Source organism: Trachemys scripta, chromosome 12, assembly GCF_013100865.1.
Source record: "Trachemys scripta elegans isolate TJP31775 chromosome 12, CAS_Tse_1.0, whole genome shotgun sequence".
Classification (NCBI taxonomy): domain Eukaryota; kingdom Metazoa; phylum Chordata; order Testudines; family Emydidae; genus Trachemys; species Trachemys scripta.
Genome location: NC_048309.1, coordinates 7,482,428 through 7,491,899, shown reverse-complemented (window position 1 = coordinate 7,491,899; position 9,472 = coordinate 7,482,428). Strand labels below are relative to the sequence as shown.

General features: G+C 44.2%; 1 long non-coding RNA gene across 1 annotated transcript; it reads left to right on the top strand.

Annotated features, from left to right (window-relative positions):
• The first annotated feature begins 266 nt into the window (after nucleotides 1–266).
• On the top strand, nucleotides 267–9,198 carry LOC117886157. The gene is made up of 3 exons (XR_004647891.1): nucleotides 267–356; nucleotides 524–584; nucleotides 8,902–9,198. It is a non-coding gene; the product is annotated as an uncharacterized LOC117886157 (long non-coding RNA).
• Nucleotides 9,199–9,472: the final 274 nt, after the last annotated feature.

The following is a 9,472-nucleotide window of genomic DNA, read 5'->3' as shown; positions in this document are numbered from 1 at the left end:
CTACCCCCAAAAAAGAACGGGGGCATTTTGGGGGTAAAATATGAGCTTTCCTGCTTCAATCTCTCTCTGGTTCCTGTATTCTCCTGCCTGCTATTGACTCCTTGTAGGTCATTTGGAGCAACAGAAGTGAGACAAGCAAATAGCAAAATGGCAAGATGCAAATGCCCTTCATTTTTGGCTTCGTGTCAAAAAATAATAAGTTGACAATAACCCTGCCAGAATATGCAGCAAGGATGACTGCATATTTCTTCTTGCCAGCATGACAGTATTAGGGAGCTGGTACAAGCACAGAGGAGAGAGGGCTCTGGACTCTGAAGCATGCTGCCTTATCTCGGGCGCTAAAGACTTCTCTGGAGGTAGGATAAAGTATAAATAATTCCACTGCAGCCATTGTAGCTCATTTGCCCTGTGTGTGTGTGTATATATATAAAAAAATAAAAGCTTTCCTTGGTTGGGATTTTGTATTTTTTTTTTAAACAGGGTATTTTTAATCATGATATATGAAAGGTCTCTTTTTTTAAAGAGCTGCTTGAGATTCAGATGCAAGAAAGGCTAAACAGAACGCTGGAGATTAAAACTGAAAGGTACTTGGCGCAGTGTGGTAGGAATGGGAGGTTAGAAAATGGGTTTCCCTGATACTCATTATTGCCAAGCCCCAGTGATCAAAAATCCATGAGCTGGGCCACTCAAAAAATCATGAGTTTAATATTTGTGGGGGTTTTGAGTTGCCTTCTGGATACACTTGTTTCTTGTTCCAGGCTCTCTACCACCATACAGGCTAGAAACTTACTTTATAAAAAGGAAAAATTGAGATTTTCAGATAATAAACTGTCTCCAGGAAGTCTGGGACTTCCAGAAAAATGGAACAAATCACAAGGCTGTTAATACAGTCACACAAGTTGATAGGAATCCAACCCCTCCGACTTCGTGCCTGATCCTGCAATGTGTTGATTAACTACCAGTGAGGTTAATGAGATTTACTGGCACTCAGCGGCTTGTGGGAGTTTCTCCAGAACTCAGCCAATGGAGGCTGGATCTTCTTGCTGGAACTGACCATACCAAAAACCCAGCTCAGTTGAATTGTGGAGAAATTTGAATGTGGATCAGCTGCACTTGTTACCAGCCCTGTTTGAACCAAGTTCATACCCAGATTTAAGTCATGGGGGGGGTTCTTCAGTAGTATCATCTAACTGGCACTCTCTGCTTAGATGATCAGATTGGGGAGTACAGGATGTTCCTGCTCGGGAACGAGATGGCATGGCAGAGCCAGACAGATCTCCGCATCTGCCAGTCCCACCCACTGGCTTTACAGTCTCTAGCATCATCAACACCAAATTCACCAACAGCATGTTTAGTTTCTACCTGAGAAGAGAGAAATCCGAATGAAGTCAGAGCAATGGGTCGGATTCCATTGGAATGAAACGGGGGAGGGGTTACCATCGACTTCACTGGGATCAGACATACCTAATATTTTAAAACTCGAGTTTCTTCCCAGGACAAATTATGCCTTTTTGGCTGATTTACTCCCTAGACAGTCAGTTTCTTTGCAGGGTGAATTACATTCCCTCTGCAGGGTTGTGTCAGTAAATATCCTGTCTGAACCTTTTCTTCCCCCTACAGTTTTCATTTTTCTTCATCTTTTCAGAAGAAATTTTCGTCCTTTGTTCCCTTCCTGGAGAGCTTTTCCACCGCAGATGACAGACTTCTTTTCGAGAAAGCATCTTTCTTCCTTTCCCTTTTCCCTGTCTTCCTGCTTGTAGGTTTTGCGTTCTCTAGCTGCTCTTTTTTTCCACCCCCTGATTCTCAAGTGCCTTCTAAAGTCTGATAGCTCAAATTAGCCTGGTTAGGTTCTATAGGCTGAGAGAGTTTCAAGTGTTCAATGTTTCATTGTTATGCAACCCATATTCCATCACCCACTACAGCCCCCTCTGCATCAAGTTACATTGCAGCACCTGGCCAATGCAGTGAAGCTGGATGGAAACCATTTTGAAAGGCTGTTGAGAAAGGAGTTCCTTTATCAATCAGATTAGATTCTGCTTCACGCACCCTTTCCCAGCCTTAGCACTACTCTCAGCGTGAGACGCCACATCAGGAAACACTACCATGGTGGAAGGCTAAATGCATTTTCCAAAAGATGGCTACTTGGCCCACTTCATGTGGGAAATTGCACATGCACCGATGTTCCTCTGCAGTTTTCAGGCACAAATGCCTGCACTTCCACTTTAGTGGCACTTGTGAATGCAGATATTGGACTATAGGCCTGTGTAGGTGTTTGCATTTGTGAATTGTGTGTAAAACACCCATGCAATTTTGGGTGAGCACACAGGCATTTAAAAAAATAATAATCACATTTTAGCATGTGTTAATTGTAACATGATTATAGACAGGCCACAAATACTGAACCTTAGGGTCTACTGCCCCCCCCCCCCCCCACCCCCTTGCTGTTGCAGGCCCTCAGATCTGAAAATTCATCCCCCCAGGAAGAGAATATATTTAGTAGTTCGAGCTAGTTATCCTGCACGTTGTGTGTGTAAAAAAAGAGTTTCTATAGGAAATTTAGAGGAAACCACACTGTTCTCCAACACTTCCCCCTGCCCGCCAGCTCTACACTTAAGTTATCCAGGTAGAGAACAGAAAGACTACCACATGACTTATGTAACTAACCAACACAACAGGCATGGAAAATGACAATATTACCATCAATTTGCAATTCATACTGATTAAGTACCTAAGTCATTGTTTCTGGTCCCTGATTGGATGATATACACAACCAACCACCCCAGTAAATAACTTTTAAAACTAATACAGCAAATTCTATACACTGATATTTGCTGTTTGCATTTCATGCTATGTCAGCTAATTAGAGAATCACGGAACAGGAACAATACCATATGACTTGTATAACCTGGCACCGCAGTCAGAATGTTGACTATTCACAAGTGGCAGCTTATCTGCTGTTTGCCACAATGACCTGTGCATAATCTTCACTAGTGCTTGTACCCCTGTAGCTGCCCCACTGATGAGAAACAGATGAGTTTTCCCAAGGTAGACAAGGCCCCACTGTCTTAGCTTGGAGCGCCATTTGTCATGGCAAGTCATCATGGTTGGTTAACTTATCTGCATGGAAGGCAAAGCATGAAGGAAGGATTTCTGAGGAGCCAGGCATACATGGAGCTGTTAAGTAGAGTCTCCAAACCAACAGTAAGGCCCCTCATGCTTCATCTAAAAATAAGGCTAAAGAAATCAGTTCGCATTGGCTGCTGATGCTATGTGGCGTCCCAGATTAGCCTCTCCAGGGGGTCGATCTAAAGGCCACTGAAGTCAACCAAAAGATTTCAGGGAGCTTTGGTTCAGACCCTAGGGGATTTCCTTTTTGTCTTGAGGATCCAGAAACAGGAATTCCCTTAAATGTAATTTGCATCCTGGAGCTCTCAGGCTGTTCACCCTATAAAGTGCAACAGCGACAGTTTGCAAATAGGAGAGTACTCAGACTTCCCAGGAAAAGCTTTATGTGACAAAACTCTGTCCTCCCCTCAGCTGACCAGCATTAATGTATAGTCTAGGCCAGGGCCGACTCCAGGGTTTTTGCTGCCCCAAGCAGCCACCCTTCCCTGCATCCCCCCAGCAAAACAAAAAACGAACAAATAAAAGTGCGATCTGCGGCACTTCGGCAGGAGGTCCTTGGCTCTGAGCAGTAGTGAGGGACCCACTGCTGAATTGCCATGGAAGAGCCAGACATGCCGCCCCAAGCACCTGCTTGGTAAGCTGGTGCCTGGAGCCGGCCCTGGTCTAGGCCTTGATTGATTATCTGCCTACCAAATATAAGCCTAGTTGCCATACTGAATGCAGCAGTCAGAGCCCATGTATGTTGCCAAAGATCACGCAAGTCATCTACCTTGAGAGACTAATTGTTGAGGGAGGTCAGTTTCCATTGCAGTCCTTGGGGAAACTTGTGCATACATTTTCTATTTACACTGAATCAGAATTTCTCAGATTTCCCTATCTGTCAAGAACAGGGAGAGGAAAACTAGAGAGAAAGAACCAATGCCCATTCACTCATTTCTGCAATGAACTTGAACCAACCCTCCCCCTCTCCCTCCAAATAAACCAGGCTATTTCATAGGTCTGAAACAGTTTCTCTCCTGTAGTGCAACCAAGGAAGTCCAAATGCCACGAGTGCCTGTGCTCTTTCACCACATTTCTGGCTGGGAAGGAAGAGGAAGTATCAAAAAGCTCACAGGGAGGCCTTTTCTTGTGAGGTTTCCACGAGTGTGAAGAATTTAAACTTTTACAAGCTTTTGGATACTTCTGATGAGCCTGAGCTGAACCAGAGCTGGGATGCAGGTAGAGATTTCATGCTCCCTTGAGCTGGGAGTGTGGATTTTGGTGGTTGGTTTAGTGCATTAGACAGAACGAGTGCCTGTGGGGGGAGGAACTAGCTGTGAAACTGGTCTCCGGATGTGCAGGTTTGGCTCCCTCAGTTCAGGTTTGCTCAGACTGGTCCCATCTCTTAGCGGATCTGGACTCCACCTCTAACTCGAGGATTTTATCTCTAGCTAAGAGAACATGGAGAGGAATCCTCCCAGCAGCTAGCTGCGCTTTGTGCTAGATATGGGCGACCTCATTACTGCGCAATGAAACTTCATCGGTCCCTCTGTTCTATTGATTTCTAGATCTCTGAAGCATAATGAAAAATATTGAAATGAGTCCGTGTCCAAGCAGAATGAGGACAGCAGGCACTGAGCTGCATCTGTTCAAGCGGTTGTGGGCCAAATCCCAGAAACCAGCGCATAGCCTGAGAGCTCCGCTTCTCTGCAGGGGACCAATTGCAGCTCCTGGGTGCCAGTGTCAGAGGCCCAGGGCTAGGGAGTATGAACGATGGATGGCTTCCCTCTGTCCTGCCCAACCACAGGCACAGCAGAAGCACATAGAATCTATTGGGCACAGGGATCTCTCAAGTAGGGTCGGTGGGGGTGTGGGACAGGATTTGTCCTGGCTGCCATCTTGGCCAACACACCGGTGGTTGACCCAGGGACCTCCAGAGCTAAATGCATGAACTGTTACAGCCTCAGGTAGGGGACCCTGGTCTTTAGCTCAAGCTGTAACAGACTCATCCTCTGTGGAGGATGAGCAGAGGGGGAGCTGTAACACTCCATAGTGGGTTATAGCCATATATACATTGTTTTAAATTAAAAACAAAGTCATTTTAGTTCATCACAGTGAAACATGGGCCAGTAGTCACTGGCTATCCATAGTCACCTGCTTAAGAGCTGGCAAAATCTCAGCGCCCAAGACATGACAGGAAAAAAACAGAATAGAATTTGTTATAAATAACAGAGCCCTCCCCCCACTCACAGCTGTCTGTGCAGTATTAGGAGCTGCCATGCATGAGAAGCAGGGCATTTCGGAGCTATTTACTACGAAAGGTAGAAAGTTCTATCTTGGATCGTCGAGCTACGCGACAGCCCCACCCACTCTGCATGGGCCCTGGGTTTGCAGAAACTAACTGGAATGCTTGATTTTATATCTAGTCCTCAAATGGTGAAACATTTACCCTTCAGCTTGCGTATCTATCTGGGAGCTGCACAATTAGTTAATATTTTATGCATAATGCAAAAGTTATACTAAGTTTTCTGGGAATAATTAGCCAACTATGTTCCTCTAATGAACTGTGGGTTCAATTATGACAAATAGGGCAGGTTACGCCAAAAAATATCGACACACAGGCGCCTATAAGCAGAGTTCAAGTACAGCTAAATTAACAGAGCACAATCCAGGGGCTTGCAATCAGCAAGAAGGCACAATAGACCTGATTCCCCAATGCACCTTGCACCTACTGCAGTCATTTATACTTACTGTTTTAGTCATGTTTATTGTGGCAGTGCCCAAAGCCCAACCAGGAATGGGGCCCTGCTATGCCAGGCACTGTGCAAACAGAGAAGCAGACAGTCCCTTCCCTGAAGTGCTTCTTACAAAGTGGGTGTGAAGCACTGCCCAACCTGCAGAGGGCACATATTTAACAATGAGGGTGATTAACCACGGGGACCACTTACTAGGGATGTGATGATTTGCCCTCAGCTGAACTCTTTAAATCAAGATTGGAGGTCTTAAAAAGATCAGGGCTCGGTGCTGGAATTAGAGAATGTCTACATGTGGAACGCGACAGCTGTAGACACTACAGCGATGGAAGGGGTGTTTACACCTAGTTTGGGGTAGTGATACATTATATTAAAAGCATTCTTGGGGTGCCTGTTGCTGTATTATCTTGGCATTGGATGTAGTATTCATTTCCTATTTAAACTACAGTGAGAATTTTAAGTAGGCAACCTGTAATTATTAGCCATATGTGGATCTGCTCTGGATGTGTAATGAGGTTTTGTTCGCAATCCTTGAAGCATCCCCGGTAATCTCACCACTTCCCTCCATGAGGAAGAATTTTATTTCTAGACCTTGGGAGAGAAGGAGCAGTTCCCATCAATACTGAGATGGAAACAAGCTTAGTGGCTCTGCATTTGCTGGCATATTTATCTTCCTGACCTTTGGAATCCAGGTTATCAAGGCAGCTAAGGAATTTCTCAGCAGCAAAGAGGCAGGGATGAGGAGGCGCAGTGGCTTTAGTGAGCAGCTGGTCTGAAGCTAAACACAATCTAGATAGCCCATGAGTAGAGCTGCCGTTAGGAGTAAGGGCTGCATTACTAGAGATGCAAAGATCAAAAGGAAATGTACTGACCCAATTCTAACACTGGAAGAGAACCTAACGGAATTTAACAGGATGGGAGTTTTGTTGGTAAAAGCTGATGTAAACAATCTTCCCCTCTGCTGACAGAAAACTACTGCATATAGTGACTCATGTTCTGCTTTAACTTTTTGGACAGCAGTCTGTAGTAACTTCATTGGAAGCAGTGGATTTATAGCTCATTACTATTATTAGCTTTATGGTAGCACCTAGAGACGCCTGCTGAGATTAGGGACTCACAGTGCTAGGTGCTGTACATATACATAGTAAGAGACTGTCCTCTTGTAAAGGCCTCACATGTCTAAATGGACAAAACAGATGTGGGGGAAAGGACGTATCACTATTTACATGTCACAGAGAGAGAACTGAGGAAATAAGTGACTTGCTCAAGGTGACATAGAAAGTTTGGGAGAGCAAGCAATCGAATTCACATCTCCCGAGTCCCATCCTGAGGCCTTAATGCCAAGAATCAACCTTCCTCTGCTAGCTTTTTGCTGGGGTAAGGGAGATCATACTCCTGGTTCATTTCTCTGATCTCACTTCAGATATCCAATCAGAGAAATGGACCAGGAGTATGTTTTATTTCCTTCTCCACCTCACAAGCCCCATCTAACTGTAACCAGGCAGAGTATGCTGTATTTTAAAAGGTTGGCATTTTTGTCCTGGTACAATTAGAGCATCAGTTTTGTCCTGCTGACTGTTTGGGGCAGTCAACCCAACAGTGCCATTATTGAGAAAACACCAAATACAGCCCAATACCCATAACCTGTATTACAAATGAATGCACCTATTTGAAAAAAAAATGTCTGTTTTTAGCAATCTTGTTTATTTGGTAAACTTTAAGCCCAACATGCTCCTCTCTGAGCACTTAATCCCCTCCCTATTTTACTAAGGAATTCAGGGTGGAATTGCCTTAAAATAATGTTTAATCAGAGAGGTCTGTTTGTAGTAGTATTAAAAGTACCCCGGCATTTGTACATTTAGTTGTCTAAAGTGCAATGAAAGCACTGATTGATCGGTCCTGCATTGACTAGAGATCAGTACAGAAGTCTGCAGCTGTCACAGGCCAGCCTCAGCAAATTACCCATTAGGTCAGAATAGACTCTTAGGGAAAAATTGCCAAAAAAGGGGTGAAAAAAGGCACATTCAGCAGTATTTGGGCTTTGAATCCCTAGAGTTAACACTGCATAAATCATGCAAAGTTTGGGCTAAGGCGGAGTATGTAGAATGTCAAATTTCCAGTCAGTGAAGATTGCATGGGTGTATGTGACATAGTTACCTGATAGGGGGTGTTTTCTGTGGGATATTTCAATATCCCAAGATGCCCACTTAGGCCTCAAAGAGATTTGCTATTCTAGCTATAGTAGTGTACATGCAGCTTAGATCAGCAAAAATGTGCTTATACCAGCTCCCTGAGCAAACTAAACTATAATGGCAAAAGCACTCTTATGCTGGTCTAAGCTGCATACACACTAGGGCTTTTCCCAGCATGGAACAGTCATTAAAAAAAGCAAGTCACCACTACCCAAAGTTACTGTACCAGCACATTTCTGAAGTGAGACCTGCCCTTAGATTTTCTTAACCAGGCTCAATTTAAAGAAAGAAAAAAGATCCCCAGAAGCCAGGGAGCACCTAACTAGCTGTGAAATTAGCAACGCTTAATAGCAGCTCTCAAATTGCTCTTCTGTTTAGCTCTGCCTCCAGAGCTATTAAACACAGGTGCAGGGCAGAACATCAGCTGCAACAATGTATCATATTTTGATTGCCTGAGACATTTGGCAACAAGAATGCAGTAGACCAGGGGTTGGCAACCTTTCAGAAGTGGTGTGCCGAGTCTTCATTTATTCATGCTAATTTAAGGTTTCGCGTGCCAGTGATACATTTTAACGTTTTTAGAAGGTCTCTTTCTGTAAGTCTTTAATATATAACTAAACTATTGTTGTATGTAAAGTAAATAAGGTTTTTAAAATGTTTAAGAAACTTCATTTAAAATTAAGTTAAAATTCAGAGCCCTCCGGACTGGTGGCCAGCACTCGGGCAGTGTGAGTGCCACTGAAAATCAGCTTGCGTGCTGCCTTTGGCACCCGTGCCATAGGTTGCCTACCCCACAGTAGACACTTGGTGTTATATAGTCTTTTCTCACACACAATTTTCTTGTTTCCCAGGATATGGTCATTTCTCTCTGGTTTCATTGTGCCTTGACTATCACACTGCAAGGAAGTCCAAGATAGCACAGGACTCTCTGTACTGTACGTGCACTGGGAACCAGGCACTTTCCATTATATACATCAGTCACCACATGCTGCAGTGATTCCTTACAGCCGGTGCAGATCCTTAAACACAACAGGGGATGAAAAAGAAATACGTCAGTTTTGAAAGCTGCCTCATCACTGCCTGGGCATGTGGGACACCTGTTATTTTACCACAGCTTATTTGAACTAATGCTAAATAAAACCTTGTTGCTCTCCAATGCAGGCTTCCAATCAATCATTGGGGCTAGCATGGGTCATTTACTAATTTGAACTACACTAAATGGTGGATTCTCTGTAACTTGAAGTCTTTAAATCAAGACCCAAGGACATCAGTAACTCATAGAATATCAGGGTTGGAAGGGACCTCAAGAGGTCATCTAGTCCAACCCCCTGCTCAAAGCAGGACCAATTCCCAACTAAATCATCCCAGCCAGGGCTTTGTCAAGCTGGGCCTTAAAAACCTCCAAGGAAGGAGACTCCACCA